Here is a 17,365-nt window from a genome sequence, read left to right as displayed (position 1 = left end):
AGTCTATTTCTTTCATCACAACATAAACTCTAAAGGAAAATCAGTTACTCTATTACAGTTTGCGATTCATGATATGAGCCAAGCGATGTGCGTCCACTAGCCACTGACGGGCCACGTACTCATTTTACATGTAAAATTTAATGTGGTAAAAACCAGACCATAGCCTCAGCTAAAAATATCAGCAACCCCAAAATTGTGTGAAAATATTATATCTCTGTCTATTAAAGTAGTATTTTGCAGTAAAAATTCTCTGGAAGGAGTCTCATTACAACTTTCCGATCGTCCGTGGCAAGCAAGCTTCTGAATTTAGAAGGTCACCATGCTGAATTCTTTATATAGTCAAGACCCCCTAGCTCGATTGTAGTTGACCTTAACAAGAACCGCCTAGCTTGTCAAAACAGCGTTATGGCAATTTGCTATTGCTATCAAAGGAAAAAGAAGTCCCTCTCAGATAATTGGTGTTTTCAACCTATTTTTTACAATTTAAATGGAAAAGAATCAACCGCTGGCAGTTATAAAAATGAAGTGAACTTTATAGCAATAGTAAAAAACATGTCAAGTGTGTGTACAAGAACTTGAGAAAACTACCAAGTAAATGTTTATGCAGTGTGTCTGTATTAAAAAGATTGGCAGTTTATGCTGTATGTAAATCCCAAGCAAATCTGATAGAAATGCATATATAACATGAGTATGAGAAATGAATCATTCTTGTATTGTTATGCAAATTTTTGAGGACCAGTGGATTTTACCTTTGGACCAGTGAAAAAAAAACCAGGTCACTGGTCCTGGGACCAGTGGGAAAAAAAACAGAAATTTTCAGGCCCTGGTAATGGTATGTTGTTGTTCAGAGCGGTAGCATGGCGAAAGGTGGCTGTCAAGGCCATGTGGGCCGGTAAGCAGCTTTTCAACAGGCTATTGATGAACGCGATGCAGCAATATTCAGAGGTGTGTATGACAGTATATTTGTGATTGATGGCTTAAATATCGATAACTAAATAAATGATTTTCATCCGCCGTGTATTCTTATTTTTTGGAAAACTGAACATACCATACGCAAAATTTCCCGCATTTTCCCACGTGAGCGTGACATTTCGGATGTTCACGATGCGTCATCGACATGGTCCAGCACTAAAAAGACCTCCGGGTCAACTCTATTTTTGATAAAGCTTAAAGGGACAAAGTCAGCCATTTTTCATGAATTTTGTTTTTGATATACTACTTATTTTTTGACATGTTGACATTTGAAAGATACTGAATGAATGAGTGACCATACATATATTCGACCCCAGTTTTATACAAATTAAGTAAAACCATCGCGAAAACGAATTAATGGTCATGACCATTAATTCATTTTCGCGATGGTTTGCATGTATCGTGTCTAAAACCGGGGTCGAATATAGCATGGTCAGCCATTCTATCGGTATCTTTCGACATGTCAAACAATATAAGTAGTATCTCACATCAAACAAAATTCATGAAAAATGGCCGACTTTGTCCCTTTAAATTGCTTGTGTATTTGGAAAACATGTTCGGTCACGACGGGATTCCTTTTTATGTCCGCTAAATGTATTATCAAATTTATTCATGATGACCCATATAGCTAGGGAAACAGTTCTGTTTCATCAGTGTGATCATTCTGATCATCTGTTCTGTTGAGTTTTACACAGTATCTTTCTGCCGTGTTTTATGATGAATAAACACGGTCATTATGAATTTCCATCTGCTTGTTTTAAATCAGTGCATGACTGATGTAGAATGTGTCATTGTGCTTGTAACATGAGAGCGAGAAGACAAAAAAGCTGCACTTGTGAGATTGGACATCATGTATCTTGTTTATCAGCTTTAATTAGTTTATTGAGGCGACATGTCTTGTGTGATACATCTGGTGTTTTGATCTAATTAAATCATTTGTTCTAGCCTGAAATATGTTTATGCCTGACAACATACAAGCAAACTAGACTGAAAAATATTGTAAATTTTTGCTCCAAAATAGGTGACGTGACTGTGACACCTCAACACTTTTATCTGGTCACAGTATAAGTGGCTGAAAACAAATGCGAAAAGTATGTTATTTTCCTGGATCTATTCGTGTTGATTGTGAAAGACATTTGTGAACAGCATAAATGTCACAAAACCCTGTTTTAAATGAATAAAATTGTTCTAAAGTTGAACATGAACTTTTTATATTGATGCAGGTTGTTTACGACATGAAAATTCAAAGAGTGGTTGTGTGTAGGAATTTACAAATTCCCCACCCCCGTATGTGGGGGATTTACTTGGTTTAGGTGGGGATTTTCCGGATTGTCTTGCCCCAGGGGTGGGGCATTTGGCAGATTTCACAGGACTAATTTCCAAATCCCCCACTAAACCCCGAGGTGGGGTGGGGTTTACATTGACTGGCGCATAAAGAAGTTGGTCCAAACAAGCTGTAAGCTAACTAGACGAACAAAAATCAGATTTTAATAGAAAATGCCCACACATCTGTTCAAAGTAACAGTGCAATTTATCAACAGGTTCGATGGCAGGTCGCACCTCCGCCTGCTCCAATATGCCACCTGTTTTCGAATGGAACCGTCATATTAATGTCCATATCACAGTTTGACAGTCATTGCTATCTTGACATGCATTACTTCTTGGGATCGTCAAACATGTTACTTACAATTCGCATCGACCACCTACTACAGTAACGAATTGCGCCTGAACGTACGGGAAACCTGACTGTGAAAGACGTGGTACAACACATAAACTATGAATGGAAGATAATGGGTATATCCAGTGAGGTTAAACTTCACAAAAAAGTGTCGATATTGCGATTGAATCTGTGGCTAGATATGCATTGCAATTGGAAAGAGTCCCTCTTTATTATTTGATGAATATTGTCGTTCCGAGTAGTATGATGTTTCTACTGTCGTTCTGTGTATTCTGGCTTCCTCCTGACTGTGGCGAACGGCTGAGTTTTGCGGTAACACTCCTGGTGGCACTGAGCGTGTTTCAGCTTCTTGTGGGAGATGCCCTTCCAACAAACTCGAACTACGAGTTCTGTGTTGGGAGTAATGCTATTGTTTGACATGGGTATGGTGGCGTCTACTGTTGTCATGTCAACCGTCTTGATACGTGTTCAACGAAAGGGAGCGGCAGCGATGACGTGCCACATAACACACTTTCACCCATACAACGGGCTGTTCACTTAAGATGTCACTTCCCACCTCAAGCTCTTCCTTCCAATTCGAAGAGCTATCTTAAGGAAGTTTCGAAAATATCATTTTAGTACAATAAAGGCGTCACAAAACCATCTGATCCGTCACAAAATACGGCAAGCAAGTACTCCCGTTTTATTTGGCAAAAACACGCAAGTTAAGAGATAGAGAGTGGGCGATAACCAAGATTCAACCGCAGAGCAAAGAGACCATATACACTGATCACCTCAGCTTTAGCCGAGATAGGAGTGAGTTCTTGGCACTAAAACGTCTTTGGAGTGCAGACATGATCGGCAGACGAGAAGTAGCGTTAGTCATCGCACTGAACTCAGGTGGGTTCATGTCTACGTCCACGAAACGCACTTTCATTTACAGATATCGTCAGCTACCATTTATTCGTTCTCATATGTCTCATAGGATATGATCTCCTTTGTGATTTCGAATATTGGTCATGACAATAATTGTTTCATAAAACGATACTTTTTAAAAACTATACTGAAGTCATTTTTTCATGAATGTTTTCTTTCTGAGTATATACTGTCAGATTGTTACAGTATAGAAGAAAAAACATAACTATCCGACTTTTTGGGTAACTCACAGACAGGAATTGTCCTACTACAATAACAACTGTGTATCGCGTGCCTTGGACGTTGATAAATTCTGCTGGTCACTAATCTATTTGTTTCAGTGCTATTTTTGGAGAAGAAATAGTGTACAGCGAGAACAAACGTCAACAATGGATTATCACATGTAAATGATACGTAGTACAGCACCCCCGATTCGCTTACATGCACGTCACAAATAAAATGCATTATGCATTATGCATCCTTTTCATCCACGAGGCTGATAATGTCCGTTGTTTTCAGTATTATGTATGGTCCAGGGAGATGAAGAAAAAGCACTCTTGGGTCTGTACTGACAGACTATAATCGCCTATCTCGTCCCGTTGACAACAGATCAGATGTGGTAGATGTATATTTAGAGTTTGCAATAATTAAAATTGCTGATGTTGTAAGTGTATATATATTTTTTTTTTTTGGCTTGTCATGAAAATATATCTTACTTAATACTCTATAAAACAGCATTTCTTTGATTCAGTTTTAAACGCGTTTCCTATAACAAATGACACAGATAATGATCAATACGGATTGTCATCGATTATTGAAATAATGGACTGTCGTCTGCAAGACTTAAATCTAAAAGACGACACTTTTCCTCTGTATTGACTAGTAAGCATTCCAGGCAAGGTCGACTATGTGATCATATATGTACGTTTATCGTACACCAAGTTAGAATACACAGTGTTTTGTGACCAGTTCTAGTAAAATAATGTTCACTGCATTCCTCCAGAGTGCGCTCTGAAAGATTACATTCCCAATCGTCATGTTCCCGTGAGGTAACCATATGTTCATGGTTCATTACAGGAAGAAAAGAACAAGTACGTGAAAATAAACGGTATCACAAAGCAGGTGAGTTCACGAGTAAACGAAAGACAAAACATTCATGCAGTCCATGTAAATCTGGAATGTAAAATGGAGTACTACACAAACGGAAAGGTATCCCAAAATTTCAGTATTTAACACAGATAACGACGCTTATGTATGTATAATCGGGAATACAGAAGGGAGAATGGTAAGTGGAAGCAACGCAAAAGCAGGTAAGAACACAATTACACGACTGGTAGTAGAATTAACAAACGCTTGTTACACTTCTGAAAAATAAACCTAAACTACGTAATCATTCATCGATGTCAATCACGTGATCTAGACATGTCTTCCACGATATTGTTGATGCCAAGTGACGGGCAAAACACGTCGTCGTCTGCACAGTGCATGCTGTATGCGTACGTTGCCCGTCAGCTTGAAATTCGAATACGCACATGACCGGATATGACATCATTTGATAGAAAGAATGTGAAAATAAACTATTCTATAAGTTGAAAAAATGTGTAAATCTTAACTTTAATTTTGTCGTAGTCAACGGTCTCGATTGGCTCAACTTCGTATGGATATTTTCACATCTCTGTTTTGAGACAGGGAGGTTTAGAAATGAACCACTGCAAGATATCGTATCTGTAGATTTTGTGATGATAATTTTGTATTTGAATGTCTACAATGTCAGCAGCTACGACGTATATACATTGGAACAATTCTGGACACAGTTTGGGATAAACCAAAAAAAGATACACTGAAATACCTTTGGCAGTTTCCAAATTTATTTATTTCAAAACGAAAAGAAGTTTTGTACATGTAATGCCCTTACTTTCGTTTGGTGCTCACTCATTTGTATATTTGTATACTGCTTTCACGCCTTCGAATATCTGTAATGAAAGTTAAATTGAATGGTAACTCATAAGCCCATTGGGATAACTAACTCATAGAATTGCAAGTCACGATAATAAACAATTACTACTACTACTACTACTTCCACTACTACTACTATACTTCTAGTGTCATACGTCTCGGAGGAGAATACCGCTCATGGTATGAACTCTAACCAGTCATTGGGTTTTCTTGAGAGAACGTAGCTTTGTGAACGGAACGGCTACGGATGATGGTAGAGTCATCATTTTAAAAATCCAATTTAGTGTATCTTGCTGAGGTCATGATGTGGCAATTTAACTTTTTTTAATTTTGCAGACATGGCTTGACAAACGATTGAGTTGGAACCCATCGAGTCACGGTGATATTGCTAAGCTATTGGTACCGTCTGATTTGGTGTGGATTCCAAGGGTCTTTCTCAGAAACACGTAGGTAGTATAAAGCACTTGGTTATTCGGGGAAAAAGTTATGGGCGACTTCACTAATTTTTAAGCACGTTGCATAATTTTTGGACTGATTTTCGAAATGCAAAATGGCAACATTCACTTTTACCTGTAATTCTATTGTAAAAAAACGTAAACTGTCAACATCCAAGACATTAGCAATTAATTTTCTCTTTGAATAAAGAAGTGGTCCAAACAAGCTGTAAGCTAACTAACGAAAAAAAATCAAGATTTTACCAAAAAATGCCCACACATCTGTTGAAAAGTAAGGGACTGGACATGAATTACAGGGGGGTGGGCCGGTGTTTTTCGAAACACCGCTGCGTCAAAAATAGTGACCCTTCAAAAGTTCATGCACAAAAATTAGTGACCCTCCCCCTTATCCATGCATGAAAATAAGTGACCCTCCCCTCTTACTCAATACCCCCCCCAACAAACCCGCAATGTGTTCAAGACCCCCTTCTGACTTGCTATACTTTTTAAGTCGCCCTCCCGAAAGGAAGGCAAAATGTGGCCGATATAACGCGTTGTCCAAAAAATATCAAATCATATGTGTGTGATAATTCATGTAAATGTACTTTGCTTGAAGTGGCAGGTAAAAAGTGCATGCCTGTACAAAAATGTAATTTTTAGATTTCATCGATAATGTTGATTCACTATACATGGTAGTCGACTATAAGAAAACTACGAACGTGTATTTTCCAGTATAAAACTAGCAATATCTGTTCATCTATAGATGTTTAATAACTGATATAGATATACTTGATTAGCATGGGTTGTTTACAAGTGCACATGTGAAAAAGATATTTAATTTTGGAATTTCACTCAAAATGTTGATCCACTATACATGGGAGTCTATGACAAAACTGTAAAAAAAATTTTCAGAATTAAAAATATGCACTATTTGTGCATATATGGACCCTGAATAATTGACATAATTGTGCTTGATTAGAAGAGGGTGGTAACACGTGCATCTGTGTACAATAACTTTGTTTTTGGAATTTCGCATAAAATGTTGATCCATTATACATTGTAGTCTATGACGAAACTATGAATATTTTTTTTAAAATACAAAACTTGGCAAATCTGTGTATTTATGTATGCTTGATTATTGATATTTATGTTCATGATTAGACTAGAGTGGTTACAAGTCCATGTGTGTGCAAGAAATTTGATTTTGGAATTTCACCGAAATGTTGATTCACTATACATGGCAGTCTATGATGAAACCCTATGAATAATTTTTTTCAAATACAAAAATAGGAAAATCTGTGCATTTATGTACACTCAATTATTGGTACTAATGTTCATGATTAGACTAGAGTGGTTTCAAGTCAATGGTTGTGCAAGAAATTTGATTTTGGCATATCACTTAAATGTCGATTCACTATACATGGCAGTCTATGATGAAACTATGAATAATTTTTTCCAATACAAAACTGGTACACCTGTGCATGTATGTTCTAATTATTAGTATTAATATTCATGGTTAGACTAGAGTGGTTTCAAGTCAATGGTTGTGCAAGAAATTTGATTTTGGAATTTCACCAAAATGTTGATTCACTATACATTGTAGGCTATGAGGAAACTACAAATAACTCATAGGTTATCTGATCCTAAATTGTTATTCAAAAGTTGTTCGACCTGAAGCTTCCAGTTGTTATTGATGACACTATGCACTATTCTGAATAGTTTGTATTCTGTCAATGTCCTCAAAAAATTGAAAATGTACATACAGCGACATGAATGTTTGACACCAATCATCAATACATTGTTTATTATACCTGAAATTTGCACCCGAAGGGCGTGCCGAAAATGGTAATGGCAGAAAATGAAAGTGCCAGGAGGTATTTTTTTTCTTTTTTCAGTATTCCATATTCTTCAATACGTGCACATGCAATTTCAGCTTTGATGCATGAAAAAAGGTGACCCTCCCCCATAGGCTTGCACAAAATTTTATGACCCTTCAAAAATGCTTGCGCGAAAAATGGCGACCCACCCCTAAAAAACACCGGCCCACCCCCCACTCCCCTGTAATTTATGTCCAATCCCTTACAGTGCAATTTTTTCAACAGGTTCGATGGCAAGGTCGCACCTCCGCCTGCTCCAATATGCCACCTGTTTTTCGAATGGAACCGTCATATTAATGTCCATATCACAGTTTGACAGTCATTGCTATCTTGACATGCAGTACTTTCCATGGGATCGTCAAACATGTTACTTACAATTCGCATCGACCACCTACTACAGTCACGAATTGCGCCTGAACGTACGGGAAAACCTGACTGTGAAAGACGTGGTACAACACATAAACTATGAACGGAAGTTAATGGGTATATCCAGTGAGGTTAAACTTCACAAAAACAGTGTCGATATTGCGATTGAACCTGTGGCTAGGTATGCATTGCAATTGGAAAGAGTCCCTCTTTATTATTTGATGAATATTGTCTTTCCGAGTAGCATGATGTTTCTACTGTCGTTCTGTGTATTCTGGCTTCCTCCTGACTGTGGCGAACGGCTGAGTTTTGCGGTAACACTCCTGGTGGCACTGAGCGTGTTTCAGCTTCTTGTGGGAGATGCCCTTCCAACAAACTCCAACTACGAGTTCTGTGTTGGGAGTAATGCTGTTGTTTGACATGGGTATGGTGGCGTCTACTGTTGTCATGTCAACCGTCTTGATACGTGTTCAACGAAAGGGAGCGGCAGCGAAGAATTTCCCAAGTCCATGGATTCGAAGAATCTTCTTGAGCAAGGACTGTGCACCTTGGCTACGGCACAAACGGAATTACAACAATAAGGACATTGAACTTGGAAACGTCCACCACATCCAGCCGAGTTATGAGAACTGTGTTGGAGTTGATATGGATGGTAAGGATTACACGGGGAAGAAGGAACTGTTCAACGCTGGAAACGGTCAAGTCTCAACACCCCGGATGCATTCAGATATTGTTGAAGGGTCAACGAGCGATGCTTCTCGTCAAGGGAATACATCAAATGAAAACAGGGTATGTTTATACTTCCTGTTTAGGGCCACGAAGTCTATGAGCTCAGAATGCGTCTGCAGGTGATGACACGCTACAATGTGCTTTTATATTCATATATTTATATGTGAGAACTGGTCAGTGCGAGCGAAAGTAGACACCGTTGCCTCATATTTTGCAAGATTTTTCCTAAAAACGTAGTCAGTGAGCCATATAAAGGCATCAGACACTGGTCAGATGTAATAATCTAGCTTTGTGAGAATTTTTTTACAGTCACAGTCACTATTTTCTATTCACGAAAGTACATGTATCATTTATTGGTCAGCAGCCCACAATAGCTTTTGATAATGCAACGCACATACGAGTTAACGGGGCTAGTATAGGTTCGACTATAACGCAAGGGCGAATTCCCAGCTCCTTATTGTCAATGTATTCTGCGGAATTTGAATTGTATTATACCACTTAATAATTAAGCTTAAATATGACAATAAAATGATGATGATGATGATTATGATGATGATGATGATACAATTTATGTAAACTTAAATCACTCGAAGTATAAAGTAATTATATTGGACATGGTTCGGACATATCATTATAATTCGAATTGTATCATGTTACTTAAGCTTACAGGGATGCTCAACGGAAAGTAGACGATGAGATTAAATGATACCTTACTCAATTACTATTTACATCAGACGCTTTATTTCTAAAACTACACTAGTACCTCACAATATTGCTTGCGAGCGGCAAGTTCTCAAAGACAAGAATAACAAATACCAGACCTAAATGATTCCTTAACATAACAGTCGCTTGCCTGCTTCTCTGCCGACATGAGTGCCTTATCTCTTTCCACTGGTTTATTGCCGTAATCTTATACCAAGATACTAATTACACAGCGACAAAAAGACAACTGTAGTTCTTGCTGAAGAAGTATAAAAGAGTATTTCTCGCAGGGAATCTAGCTCTGCCATAGCAGTTGACGGTCTGTGACATTAGCAGTGACACGTGTTTTGTCAATTTGGTACAACTTTTTGATGATAAAAATCTTTACTAAGAGGCCTTTAGGTTACCAAAAATAAACACCATCGACGCGATTGTCGATGGCACCTAGACCTTGTAAGAGGAATAGTATTTTTTATTTAGGAGGGCGATCTCAAATATATTCGTGAATGCATCTTCCAAAAGTGAAGTATATACGAAAGTGAAAGCAACAAATTTGTTCGAACTGGGTATTGTCAGTACTCCCTAACTAGCTTATATACAGTGCAGCTTACGCAGTACAAATTAGTCACATGTAAAAACAACTTGCGTGCATGCCTGGCTAGCCTTTCAAAAAGTTTATTTTCTAGCTACGTATGTTGCAAAATTGGTTTTGATCATTTTGAGTGAAACAGCTTCTGAACCCTTGACTTGAATGCTAGGCGCTCTCTGATCTTTGACCCAATCGGATCAGCATAATTTATAGCAAGAACTACAGTTGTCTTTTTGTCGCTGTGTAATTAGTATCGTGGTATAAGATTACGGCAATAAACCAGTGGAAAGAGACGACTGTTATGTTAAGGAATCATTTAGGTCTGGTATTTGTTATTCTTGTCTTTGAGAACTTGCCGCTCGCAAGCAATATTGTGAGGTACTAGTGTAGTTTTAGAAATAAAGTGTCTGATGTAAATTAGTAATTCAGTAAGGTATCATTTAATCTCATCGTCTACTTTCCGTTGAGCATCCCTGTAAATGTGACAAGATGATGATGATGATGATGATGATGATGATGATGATATATAAGCTTAAATTACTTGAAGTACAAAGTATTATATTGGATATGGTAGGGACATATCATTTCTATGTATGAGGTGATGTTGAAATTCTAAAAATAATCCTTGTTTGATGGCAATATTTTAAATTCAACTCAGAGTGTTTATCAGCACTGGTTATGCGTAACTTTGCTGACGCGCGACAACAAATATTGCGTATGTTAGTCTCAGGGTACCTCGATGCTCTTGCAATAATTGTCAATGATACAACAAAGTCCTGGTCCTTGTTCTTGAGAGACCAAATGAACTTGAACAGTTCAGTACTGCTCTCATACTTTTGTTACGGAACAATGGCAAGTGATTTATTGTGTTATGAAGACTTGTCCCGGCCCAGCAATTACAAACAGCTGGTCGATCTTCGTTCTGGTTTCCGGCGATTACCAAGGCTCCGCGATTTGATTACACAGGCCATATTCTCCATGCAAATGTTACTCAATTACCTTCTTGCTGATGTTAGTTTCCAAGTTTTAACTTGAAGGGATGTCAATGTTGCTTTGCCTGTAATTGCTCCTGCTCGTTGATTGGTTGATCGTTTTATGATGGCAACCACTTTAGGCGCTTTAAATAAAATTCTTTGTTTGCCGTCCGCGTGCTGGTAGGTTCTCAGAGAAAACAAACATGTTAACACTATTACAACTAAAAATATTTTTCCACAAGTAACCAAATAAAAATTGAGCTTATGTTAATACACTTGTGTTGTTGTCTGTGTTTGTTTTTTCCCCTGGCTGGCTGGTAGGTTTTTCAAAAATCCAAGGACGGAAAACAAAGAATTTTCTTTAAATGGCCTGATTAGAAATCGAAGTGTATTTCTCGCAAAATCAAGCGATTTGAGTACGGGCGTCTAAAAGATATAGATGGATAGGAGTTGAAAATAAAATGAATTTACATGTTGTTTTGAATTCCTCTCACAACCAGGCAGTGACGACTGAGGAATTCACTATTGATCTTCCTCTCTACATCATTAGTGATTGTGTCAAGTATTTGTATGATGTGAAAAAAAGGCTATAAAAATTATTTCCAGCTATGTACAATAATTAGACGTTCTCTTTAACAGGCCACAGATTGCCAAGAAGAATGGGACAGACTTGTGAAGACATTGGACCGAATTCTGTTCATCATCTATTTAGCCGTGTCTGTAGCAAGTCTCGTCTGGTTACTGCTATCCCCTGCCTTCGAGCGTTACTGGTGAATGTCTTCAGATCTAATGTGTGTTCAATAGTTTGAAAATAAAACAAAGCTATCAATTTCATTCATTTCAAATTAGAATATTAGAAATATAAAAAGAGAGAAAAGCTATATTGTAAGCTTGAGAATTCAACACTTGCCGTGATTTTTTTCATCTAAATAACTTTCTTTTGGTACATACTTCCATCAAATACGTAGATAGTTTTGATAAAACTTCATTTTTTTATTTTATTTGTAACTTTATTGGGGTTGACGAATATTGTTCCTTTTACCACTAATTTTTGCTCTTCGTGCTATTATTTTTACTTACCACTTTAAAGATAATTTGATATGAAATATTCCATAATGTTCTTGTATTTTGTAACAATCTGAGTTAAGGTTTTAAAGCATCTTGTTGTCGTCTTCATACTTTGACTAATGTTTTGTGGCGTTTTAAGGGTAAATAGTGCACATATAATGTTATGGTTAGATGACAAACTGTAACGGTAGAGTCAAAAGTACTGCTGTTTGAAAGATATTGATATAATAAAAAAAAATAAACACGATTGGAACTATATGGGATAATTGGATGGTGAAGTAATGTCTGTACAATCAACAAATGTAATATTATCTGCTTTTCTTTTCAAATTATACACCTATATACACAGCGCCAGAGAAATAAATTTTCAAATTCACTGATATATTTTGAAATATCAATGCCCGCCTTAAATGTGTTAACTGAAATGGAAATAAATACATTTCCGATTTGTACAAAGTAGTGAAAACCATATGATCCCACACAATAGCATGTCAGAAAAGAATTCTGGGTCTGAAAAAAATATCTACGTGGTGCATGAAGTATATATCCATGTTTCTAATCATTGACATAAGTCTGAGTGATACGGTAAATGTGATATATTATTTCCAGTTGAGTATTAAAGAGGCACTCCCATTTGGTAACATTTTTAAAACTCATTTTTTTAATGCCAACGGTTGATATTTGACGTGGAGACAGCGCGCGGATCGCGAGATATCGATAAAAACATGTCATTTCCCGAGCGTATTTTTCACATCCCGAAGTTTTACGATCGTTTCTGATTATGACGCGAAAACCGAAGGTTTGTTGTTGTGCTGATTGACGATATTCTAGGGAGTCCATAATAAGTTCGAACGAAGCAATTTTACCTCCCACTGCGAAGACTTTACATACAGCATTATGCCTTTACCACAGGTCAGTTTTTGAAAACTTCTTCTTAGCTTTTGTCGTTTTCATTATTCTAAATCAGTTGTATTATATTTTTAACCAATACCACATAAACATAAGTTTTTACGTGTTAAATATTAGCCGCCTCCGATGACTACATTTTGTCGTCTGCCACACAGTACGTGTGGTTCGCCGAGCGCGTGGTATGCGTCTATGCATACCACGCGGTGGCCGCTATGTATCAACCGCACGTAACTGGGCTAGTCACCTATGTGAATTCTGGTTGAATCAGCAAAAATTGTTTTTCGTTTTATCACCAAGTCAGCAAGACTCAGCTTTCTCCCACGGGGCATGACCGATCACCGAGGCAAGTGGTACTGTGGCGTACAGCAGCGTCAGTGTAGACTCGTACTCCATAGCTTAGTTGACAATGGCCCAGTGCCGAACGTTCGATGTTCGGATGAATAGCTGGGCCACCGGAATTCAAACTTTTACTATTTTGAAGACATATTTTTATCGATATCTCGCGATCCGCGAGCAGTCCCCACGTCAAATATCGACCTTTGGCACTAAAAAAATGAGTTTTAAAAATGTTACCAATGAGAGTGCCACTTTAAGGTAGTATGCGCCTCGAAATGAAAGACTTAAACTTTTGCTTAAATTTTCCTCATGGAACATTTCAATCAGTCTCTTTCAAAATCAAGAATGAAAATCGGGGATTACAGTGCAAAGTTTGGTCTGCAGAAACAAATTACCACATATTTACCAACCAATTGAAATTCAAAATGGTCGCCATCCCTGTGTTAACTCTATTGACAAAAATAAAATTTTCGATTTTCGAAAAAGTGAGGCGGTGAAAAGTTTTATTACACCAAGAGCTTTAAAATGAACCCACACAAATGGTAGATCAACACGTGGGCTAATGTCATAGCGATGTCTGTCTATCTGTCTGTCTGTCTGTGTGAGAGTGTGTCTGTGTCTGTCTGTCTGTCTGTTTACACGATCACTCAAAAACGCCTGAACACATTCAAGTCAGATTTGGTACACAGGTACTATATGCTACTTGCAAGAACTGGTTAGATTTTGGTTAGTGTGGCTTGTATATTAATGAAGGTATGCAATATCATTTTTTCCGTACAATGGTTTCCCTATGGAGACGGTAATGATAGTGTAGACATATATCAAGAAATACTGCACAAAATTTCATGAAACTTGTCACAGATGACGATCTCAGAACATTATGATGGTACTATGAGTGTCATGTCAATTATCTACTCATTTGCATATTTAATGAACTTTTGTTATTAGTGACAAAACTCTGCACCAAACGATGATACCTGCAACAAATATTGATCTGATATATATTTAATTATACTTAGAAGCATTGGGCAGTGTCAAGTTAATAAATAGCCCATTTGCATATATTATGAAGTTTTATGATTAGTCATATAACTCCGATATTACTGCACCAAATTTGATGAATTCTGCTGCAGATACTCATCTGACTGATATCTAACTGTGGTGTAAAGCACTTAGTAGTGTGAAGTTAATTAAGGGTTCATTTGCATATTTAATGAACTTTGTAATTAGTGATATTACTCCAAAATTACAGCATTACATTTGATGAAACTTGCTACAGATATTGATCTGATAAATATTTAATTGTACTGAGAAGCATTGGGCATGTCAAGTTAATAATTAGTTCATTTACATATTAAATAAAGTTTTGTTATTAGTGATTTAACTCTGAGAGTACTGTGCGAAAGTTGATGAAACCTGCTACATATAATGATATATAAATATCTGATTGTTCTTGTTACACGCCTCACACGGTGTCGATTATATTGGTATGAATTTGGTTTATTGATAGGAATATTGAAAAACATAATACAATAAATCCTCGTCAGAGATAGTTACTCTGGCAGTAGACCGTATACACGTCTAGTCTTATCAGAAGTCTGTCTTCCACTCCGCGTCGTGTGCTCAATTGAACTGCTGTCAGAATATACAATGTCTGTCTTTGTTCTTGTGTTTTGGTTAGTGATTATCCTGAGGTCTGCAAATGTTGCGTAACATCTCCTTGCTCGTTGATTTGTCACTTTAATATGTACGAAAGCCGCTGAGGGCCATCGTACTTCCTACTTCAATATTTCAACGCGACTTCTCACTTCAAAATTTCATTTCTATATTTAGAAATTCCTACACATTTCTCACTTCAAAATTTCGTGCGACTTCTCACTTCAAAATTTCATTTCTATATTTAGAAACTCCTACACATTTCTCACTTCAAAATTTCGTGTAATGGGGACTTCTCACTTCAAAGTTTTGCTTCTAAAATTAGACACCAACAAACTTCTCACTTCATAATGCTGACGACCCACAATTCCTGTAACAAGATGGTGGCAGTCAGGACACATGGTCGAGACGGCTGAGATCGTGTATGTTTCGCGATTTAGCAGGTAAGATTTCCATTGATTTTATCATAAGTCAGTTGAAGTGTGCAATAATGCAGCTGCCGCGAATCTAATACCGAGGTACGATTGAAAACGTTTGAACACACGACCGATGAAATAAGATGATCAACGAACTGATCAAGGACGGTGATTCCTCCATAATTAATACATTCCCCCACTATTTATGAGCGAATGTGTGGATAGGCAATATTGACACTCACAGAAATCTCTCATACATCAATTGTGTAAATACTTCTTCGATTTCTGCAGATTTCCTCAACAGAGGTCGACAGGCATTTACTCGAACGAGCTCTTATATTGTTAGAAATTGTAGTGCTGTAACTTAGGCCTTCTGTTTGAAGACTATTTACAACCGAGATATTTTACCTGTAAAAGGTAACATAAAAGCATCAAAAAACATCACAAATGAGTTTTAGTTTAGGTATTTTGTAATAAATGACACTAAAACGTTCATACATCTAACAACAAAATCAAGTTTCTGAATTTATAGGCTCTGGTACGTTTTCTCACTTCAACTTTGTAGATTTAGGCTTTGGCACGTATTTCTCGCCTACACTACAGTATTATTTTTTTCTCACGTCAAAGTTTCGCGAGGACTTCTAATTCCAAAAAATGTCCGACTTCTCACTTCAAAATGTCCCTACGACTTCTCGCTTCAAAAAAATTCCCACTTCTCACTTCAAAATTTCGCTACGACTTCTCACTTCAAAATTTCGCTACGACTTCTCTCTTCCAAAAATTTCGCTACGACTTCTCACTTCAAAATTTCGCTACCACTTCTCACTTCAAAATTTCGCTACGACTTCTCTCTTCCAAAAATTTCGCGAGGACTTCTCACTTCAAAATTTCGCTACCACTTCTCACTTCAAAATTTCACTACGACTTCTCACTTCAAAATTTCGCGAGGACTTCTCACTTCAAAATTTCACTACGACTTCTCACTTCAAAATTTCCGACGACTTCTCACTTCAAAATTTCGCGAGGACTTCTCACTTCAAAATTTCACTACGACTTCTCACTTCAAAATTTCCCTACGACTTCTCACTTCAAAATTTCGCGAGGACTTCTCACTTCAAAATTTCACTACGACTTCTCACTTCAAAATTTCACTACGACTTCTCACTTCAAAAATTTTCCGACTTCTCACTTCAAAATTGTGTTTCTAAATTTAGACCTATCTACGCATTTCCCACTTCAAAATTTAGCCATCCCATAATTTCTTTCACCACATGACACAGAGACAAGATGGTCGCCAACGCTGGACATTATAATCACCGTAACACGGTAGGACTATCTCACGATTTATAGTGATGATTCACATGATCACGGTGGCTTATAGTAAGCTTCGCGATTTATAAGTTAATTTCATCATAAGTCAGCTGATGTGTGCAATAATGCAGCTGGCGAGCCTTACTGAGGTATCATTTAACATGTTTGAACACCTTAGGCCTCCTGATCAAAGCCTTTGACCACAGGGTCCTTGAGCTCCGATGATGATGGTGATTAAACATTTAAAAATGAAGAAAAATAAAAATATATTTGGACTCAGTAAAGTTGTTGTTGTTGTTGTTGTTGTTGTTGTTGTTGTTGTTGTTGTAGTTGATAGTATTTGCAGAAAGGACAAATTATGCGCTGCAAAATTCAATGCAGCCTCACTGTACACATGGAGGTAAGCTACCTCCATGCTATACACATGCGCTGCAAAATTCAATACAGCGATATTGATGATGATGATGATTAAATATTTAAAAATGGAGAAAAATAAAA

The 17,365-nt window shown here is 37.3% G+C and overlaps 1 protein-coding gene and 1 long non-coding RNA gene across 2 annotated transcripts in view; one reads left to right on the top strand and one right to left on the bottom strand.

Annotated features, from left to right (window-relative positions):
* The window catches only part of LOC139116546 (neuronal acetylcholine receptor subunit alpha-2-like), an 87,634-nt gene that overhangs the window by 42,384 nt on the left and 27,885 nt on the right, over positions 1–17,365 (bottom strand). The gene's annotated exons all lie outside the window — the stretch shown is intronic.
* On the top strand, positions 3,403–8,958 carry LOC139116545 (uncharacterized). Its single transcript, XR_011548339.1, has 5 exons — positions 3,403–3,529; positions 4,064–4,208; positions 4,622–4,666; positions 5,837–5,946; positions 8,037–8,958. It is a non-coding gene; the product is annotated as an uncharacterized lncRNA (long non-coding RNA).

The sequence above is a fragment of the Ptychodera flava genome, chromosome 17, assembly GCF_041260155.1.
Source record: "Ptychodera flava strain L36383 chromosome 17, AS_Pfla_20210202, whole genome shotgun sequence".
Taxonomy (NCBI): domain Eukaryota; kingdom Metazoa; phylum Hemichordata; class Enteropneusta; family Ptychoderidae; genus Ptychodera; species Ptychodera flava.
The sequence above is the reverse complement of the archived record's forward strand: the minus strand, read 5'-3'. Positions and strand labels throughout refer to the sequence as shown.